Source organism: Babylonia areolata, chromosome 11 (genome assembly GCF_041734735.1).
Source record: "Babylonia areolata isolate BAREFJ2019XMU chromosome 11, ASM4173473v1, whole genome shotgun sequence".
In the NCBI taxonomy this organism is placed as follows: Eukaryota; Metazoa; Mollusca; class Gastropoda; order Neogastropoda; family Buccinidae; genus Babylonia; species Babylonia areolata.
This window is the reverse complement of record NC_134886.1, coordinates 21,365,459-21,372,409: the sequence shown is the minus strand read 5'-3', so window position 1 is coordinate 21,372,409 and position 6,951 is coordinate 21,365,459. Positions and strand designations below refer to the sequence as shown.

General features: G+C 42.9%; 1 long non-coding RNA gene across 1 annotated transcript in view; it reads left to right on the top strand.

Moving 5' to 3' along the window:
- The first annotated feature begins 626 nt into the window (after positions 1-626).
- Positions 627-6,951, top strand: part of LOC143287326 (uncharacterized) — a 16,894-nt gene continuing 10,569 nt past the window's right edge. Inside the window, exons 1-2 of the long non-coding RNA XR_013055942.1 lie at positions 627-734; positions 1,555-2,138. This is a non-coding gene — a long non-coding RNA (uncharacterized LOC143287326). The remainder of the gene's footprint in view (positions 735-1,554; positions 2,139-6,951) is intronic.

Here is a 6,951-nt window from a genome sequence, read left to right as displayed (position 1 = left end):
TGCGATGCGATTTTGTGGGCCAGTCACAGAGAGAGAGAGAGAGAGAGAGAGAGATTGGGGTTTCTGTTGTCAGTTGTCGCTGACACTGTTCTCGGTCATACTCGCTTTGCTCTCTCTCTCTCTCTCTCTCTCTCTCTCTCTCTCTCTCGTGTTTGTCAGAAAAGAGAAGAAAAAGAAGAAAAAGAGAGTTAATTATCTTCTTTTTTTTTTTTTTTTTTTTTTTTTTTTACTAATCGTTTTAGTCGTACACTACGATCTGTGCTATAACATCAGCAATGACAGCTTGCGTGAGTGCGACAGCAGCAGCAGCAGTAACAGTAGCAGCAGGAAAACTCCATCTGTTGCCCACCACCACCACCACCACCACCACCACCTCCACAGTGGTATGAATCATGGCAGTGTTCGGGGTTTTCAATCAGCCTGCTGCTGGTGAGTGGTGAGAGAGAGAGAGAGCGAGAGAGAGAGAGAGAGAGAGAAAGGATGCCAAGCCCGGTGTCTCCAGCTGACACATCGTCGTGACACACGGAACAGGACACAGCAGTAAACGTGACACGTGGCCCAAAGCTCACGGACACATTGCGCCGCGCATCAACACTGCGTGAGATTTGGACTTGGGAGCTCGTTCAGTTCCCTCTGAACACACACAGAGAGATGACTTTCTTCCAACAATTCCCAGGAGGAGGAAAAGCCGCGCGCTGTTTGACTGAGCTGAGGACAGCGTTGACTGATGAACTGTAAGACATCCAACAATCTCCTGTTCACCATCTGCTGTCTGTGTTTGTAGGTCATTTGTGCTGGCGGAAAAAAAAAAAAAAAAAAAAAAAAAAAAAAACCCTGCAGACTCTTCATTACAAAACTGGACGCTTATTAAAAAGAACGCAGATAATGGACTCCGCTGTCCACAGTTAAAATTCACCCATCAGCAGTTTCACTGCACTCTCGGAGAGATGAGTTTCAGTTTCAGGTTCAGTAGCTCAAGGAGGCGTCACTGCGTTCGGACAAATCCATATACGCTACACCACATCTGCCAAGCAGATGCCTGACCAGCAGTGTAACCCAACGCGCTTAGTCAGGCCTTGAGAGAGATGAAGTGACACACAGTTTGTGTAACTGTGTCAGACTGTCACCGCCTGTTTTAAATGTTATTAACGGAAACTGTAAGAAAGTGTGTAACTATGTGAGGCTGTCACCGACTGTTTTAAATGTTACTAACGGGAACTGTAAGATACTATAACTATGTGAGACTGTCATCGACTGTTTTAAATGTTACTAACAGGAACTGTAAGAAACTGTGTAACTATGTGAGGCTGTCACCGACTGTTTAAAATGTTACTAACGGAAACTGTAAAAAAAACAAAAAAAACTCTGTAACTATGTGAGGCTGACACCGACTGTTTAAAATGTTACTAACGGAAACTGTAAAAAAAAGCTGTGGACAGCAAAAAGACCTCATCATCAGCAACAGAATCATGCATTCGATAAACGGTCAGGTAATGTTATAACAACTGTGTTAAGCCATACATTTCATTTTCTTTTCTTTTCTTTTCTTTTCAGAGCAAAGGAAAACGAGGCGTTGGTATTGACTGTCCCAAAGGCATCACTCCATATCACCCGAAGATGTGTGTTAGTGGTCTATCCTCATGTAGTGCCTAGAAAAGCAGTGACAAATATATTTTTTTAAAACTGAAAGAAAAAAGAAAAGAAAAGACAGAAGTGAAAGAAATCGCGGAAATTTCGCTCCGTAACATCATTTCGACTTCAAGAGACAAAACAACAACACTAAGAACAACAACAACAACAACGACAACAAAAACTGGACCCAAATGTTCTCAGCCTGTCACCGCCAGGATGATAATGAACGAAGGTCGTCCTCGGTTAAAAGACAGTCACCCTGTCAGCGGTCACGGTCACTGCAGTGACGAGACTGATACAGCATCGGTGACCTCAGACACTGCTAGCAATGTCACCCCTGGCACAGCAGTAGTCATCCCCAGCTCGGCTCCTGAACGAGACGAACCCAGCAGAGGTAGAGGTGCTGTCCACCTGAAGATGATGCCTCCTCGTCCTCCTCCTCCGCCTCCTCCTCCTCCTCCTCGCCTGTCGCTAAAGTTCCCATGCACTTCTTTCTTCTCCAGGCGGTAAGTTTCAGTCAATCCTGTCTGCGTCTTCTGTGTTGAATGGTGTTGTGGTGTGTTACTGGGGGAGTTTTTGTTACGTACTTGTTGTGTTGTGTTACTGGGGGAGTTTTTGTTATTTGTTGTTGTGTTGTGTTACTGGGGGAGTTTTTTGTTACTTGTTGTGGTGTGTTACTGGGGGAGTTTTTGTTACTTGTTGTTGTGGTGTGTTACTGAGGTAGTTTTTTGTTACTTGTTGTGGTGTGTTACTGGGGGAGTTTTTGTTACTTGTTGTTGTGTTGTGTTACTGGGGGAGTTTTTGTTACTTGTTGTGTTGTGTTACTGCGGGAGTTTTTGTTACGTACTTGTTGTAGTGTTGTGTTACTGAGGCAGTTTTTGTTACTTGTTGTTCTGTTTTGTTACTGGGTGAGTTTTTGTTACTTGTGTTGTGTTACTGGGGGAGTTTTTGTTACTTGCTGTTGTGTTGTGTTCCTGAGGTAGTTTTTGTTACTTGTTGTTGTGTTGTGTTCCTGGGGGAGTTTTTGTTACTTACTTGTTGTTGTGTTGTGTTCCTGGGGTAGTTTTTGTTACTTGTTGTTGTGTTGTGTTCCTGAGGTAGTTTTTGTTACTTGTTGTGTTGTGTTCCTGAGGTAGTTTTTGTTACTTGTTGTTGTGTTGTGTTCCTGAGGTAGTTTTTGTTACTTCTTGTTGTGTTGTGTTCCTCAGGTAGTTTTTGTTACTTGCTGTTGTGTTGTGTTACTGAGGCAGCTTTTGTTACTTGTTGTTGTATTACTGGGGAAGTTTTTGTTACTTGTTGTTGTGTTGTGTTACTGGGGTAGTTTTTATTTCTTGTTGTGTTACTGAAGCAGTTTTTGTTACTTGTTGTTGTGTTGTGTTACTGAAGCAGTTTTTGTTACTTGTTGTTGTGTGTTGTGGTGTGTTACTGAGGCAGTATTTGTTACTTGTTGTTGTGGTGTGTTACTTAGGCTGTTTTTGTTACTTGTTGTTGTGGTGTGTTACTTAGGCTGTTTTTGTTACTTGTTGTGGTGTGTTACTGGGGCAGGTTTTGTTACGTACTTGTTGTGGTGTGTTACTGGGGGAGTTTTTGTTACTTGTTGTTGTGGTGTGTTACTGGGGGAGTTTTTGTTGCTTGTTGTGTTGTGTTACTGGGAGAGTTTTTGTTACTTGTTGTGGTGTGTTACTGGGAGAGTTTTTGTTACTTGTTGTTGTGGTGTGTTACTGGGGGAGTTTTTGTTACTTGTTGTTGTGTTGTGTTACCGAGGGAGTTTTTGTTACTTGTTGTGGTTTATTACTGGGGGAGTTTTTGTTACTTGTTGTTGTGGTGTGTTACTGGGAGAGTTTTTGTTACTTGTTGTTGTGTTGTGTTACCGAGGGAGTTTTTGTTACTTGTTGTGGTTTATTACTGAGGGAGTTTTTGTTACTTGTTGTGGTTTATTACTGGGGGAGTTTTTGTTGCTTGTTGTTCTGTTGTGTTACTGAAGTAGTTTTTGTTACTTGTTGTTGTGTTGTGTTCCTGGGAGAGTTTTTGTTACTTGTTCTTCTGTTACTAGGGGAGGTTTTGTTACTTGTTGTTTTACTGGGGGAGTTTTTGTTACTTGTTGTAGTGTTGTGTTACTGAGGCAGTTTTTGTTACTTGTTATGTTGTGTTACTGGGGGAGTTTTTGTTACTTGTTGTTCTGTTGTGTTACTGAGGGAGTTTTTGTTACTTGTTGTGGTTTATTACTGGGGGAGTTTTTGTTGCTTGTTGTTCTGTTGTGTTACTGAAGTAGTTTTTGTTACTTACTTGTTGATGTGTTGTGTTCCTGGGGGAGGTTTTGTTACTTGTTGTGTTACTGGGGGAGTTTTTGTTACTTGTTGTAGTGTTGTGTTACTGAGGCAGTTTTTGTTACTTGTTGTGTTACTGGGGGAGTTTTTGTTACTTGTTGTGTTGTGTTACTGCGGGAGTTTTTGTTACGTACTTGTTGTAGTGTTGTGTTACTGAGGCAGTTTTTGTTACTTGTTGTAGTGTTGTGTTACTGAGGCAGTTTTTGTTACTTGTTGTGTTGTGTTACTGGGGGAGTTTTTGTTACTTGTTGTGTTGTGTTACTGCGGGAGTTTTTGTTACGTACTTGTTGTAGTGTTGTGTTACTGAGGCAGTTTTTGTTACTTGTTGTTCTGTTTTGTTACTGGGTGAGTTTTTGTTACTTGTTGTGTTGTGTTACTGGGGAAGTTTTTGTTACTTGTTGTTGTGTTGTGTTACCGGGGGGAGTTTTTGTTACTTGCTGTTGTGTTGTGTTCCTGAGGTAGTTTTTGTTACTTGTTGTTGTGTTGTGTTCCTGGGGTAGTTTTTGTTACTTACTTGTTGTTGTGTTGTGTTCCTGGGGGAGTTTTTGTTACTTGTTGTTGTGTTGTGTTACTGAGGCAGCTTTTGTTACTTGTTGTTGTATTACTGGGGAAGTTTTTGTTACTTGTTGTTGTGTTGTGTTACTGGGGTAGTTTTTATTTCTTGTTGTGTTACTGAAGCAGTTTTTGTTACTTGTTGTTGTGTTGTGTTCCTGGGGTAGTTTTTGTTATTTCTTGTTGTGTTACTGAAGCAGTTTTTGTTACTTGTTGTTGTGTTGTGTTACTGAAGCAGTTTTTGTTACTTGTTGTTGTGTTGTGTTACTGAAGCAGTTTTTGTTACTTGTTGTTGTGTGTTGTGGTGTGTTACTGAAGCAGGTTTTGTTACTTGTTGTTGTGTGTTGTGGTGTGTTACTGAAGCAGTTTTTGTTACTTGTTGTTGTGTTGTGTTACTGAAGCAGTTTTTGTTACTTGTTGTTGTGTTGTGGTACTGAAGCAGTTTTTGTTACTTGTTGTTGTGTGTTGTGGTGTGTTACTGAGGCAGTATTTGTTACTTGTTGTTGTGGTGTGTTACTTAGGCTGTTTTTGTTACTTACTTGTTGTTGTGTGTTCGTGGTGCTTTGCTTATTGTCTGGTTGGTTGCTTGCTTAGAAGTGGTAATGTTTGTTGTTTTTTTTAGTCTTTGGGTTGGCATCGTTGCTGGTTTTGGTTGGTTTGGTGGTCGCGCGCGCGTGAATACTGTACATGTACGTGTTGTTTCAGTTCTCTCTCTCTCTCTCTCTCTCTCTCTCTCTCTCTCTCTCTCTCTCTCTCTTTCTCTGTATGTGTGTGTGTGTGTGTGTGTGTGTGTGTGTGTGTGTGTGTGTGTGTGTGTTTACCCCCATTCTATCTGAACGCAACATTCAGCTTATTCCACAGCCTATATTCAAGCTTCTGTAAAAATGCTTCTGTCTAAAGATCCACTTTTAACAGGTCAGAAACACACACACACACACACACACACACACACACACACACACACACACACACACATAGAGGTCCTGACAAGGGAGGGAGTTGAAATCAGTATAGGTGACGCTGACAGCGGCGACACTGAAGCACTCTCCTGGGTTGGAGAGGGGGGTTGCGGGGTGGAGGGGTTAGTGGGCGGGGTAGGGGGGTAGGGTGGGGGGGAACTGGGAGCGCGGGGGCGGGTGGTGGTGGTAGTTCAGCCCCCAGTTCTCCACACAAAGAGGAATCTGTTGTGAAACGAAAGTGATCCACTTGCACACAACAAGCATAGAGCTAGCTATACACGTGTTCACAACCCCGGATTTGCTGAAAGGCAGCAAGTGGTTTATGACCCAAACTAACGATCTACCCCCACCCCCCAAAACACACACACACACACACATACACACACGCGCGCGCGCGCGCACTCACACACACACACACACACACACACACACACACACACACACACACACACACACACACACCGCTTCACCCGAACACCCCTGAGCAAAACGTACCCCACCACCCACAGTGTGTGAAAATGAAAATTTCATGCTTCACTCAGTACGAATTCCAGCTGTGAATGAATGAATGAATGAATGAATAGTCGTTCTTGTCTTTGCTTGATAGCCGTTTTCATTTGTTCCTCTGTGTGTGTGTGTGTGTGTGTGTGTGTGTGTGTGTGTGCGTGCGTGCGTGCGTGCGCACGTGTGTGTGTTTATTTACATGAATTCTGTGCATGTGTGTGTATGCTTCCATGAGTATGTCTGTCTATATGTGTGTATGTGTGTGTATGCGTGTATATGCGTGTGTGGGTGTGTGCGTGTATGTGTGTGTGCGTGTATGTGTGTGTGTGTGCGCGTGTGTGTGTGCGTGTATGTGTGTGCGTGTATGTGTGTGTGTGTGCGTGTGTGTGTGTGCGTGTATGTGTGTGTGTGTGTGTATGCGTGTGTGTGTGTGTGTGTGTATGTCACCCAACAAACGTGCTATACAGGAGGAAAAGTGGCCAAACCCGAACAATACTCCAGTGTTAGAGAACATCACCTGATGACTGTAAAATAGAACTCCCAACTCACGTACCCTCCCTTCCCTCCCTCCTCTCCCTACAGCACCACCACCCACCCCTACCACCACCCCCTTCCTACCCCCTGCTGAACCCCACAATTCCTTCCTCTCCTTCCTCACCTCCCCTCCTCCCCCACCGACATCTACACCCCACCCCCTAACACCCTCCTCTACCCCTCCGGTTCACAAGGATTTACTTGTCCAACAGCTACGTGAATGAATGTAAACTCTGTATTTATTTTTGCTGCTGTTGTCAATGCTTAATTGTGTCACCGTTAAAAAAAAAAAAAAAAAATTTTTTAAAGATCTGTTGTCGCTTACGCGTGCGTTCCTCTGTTTTTTTTTTTTTTTTTTTTTTTTTTTTTTTTTTTTTTTTTTTAAATCATAAATTCTTGAATCACACAGCGCGTGTACTGTGAATGTGTGTGTACGTAAATGT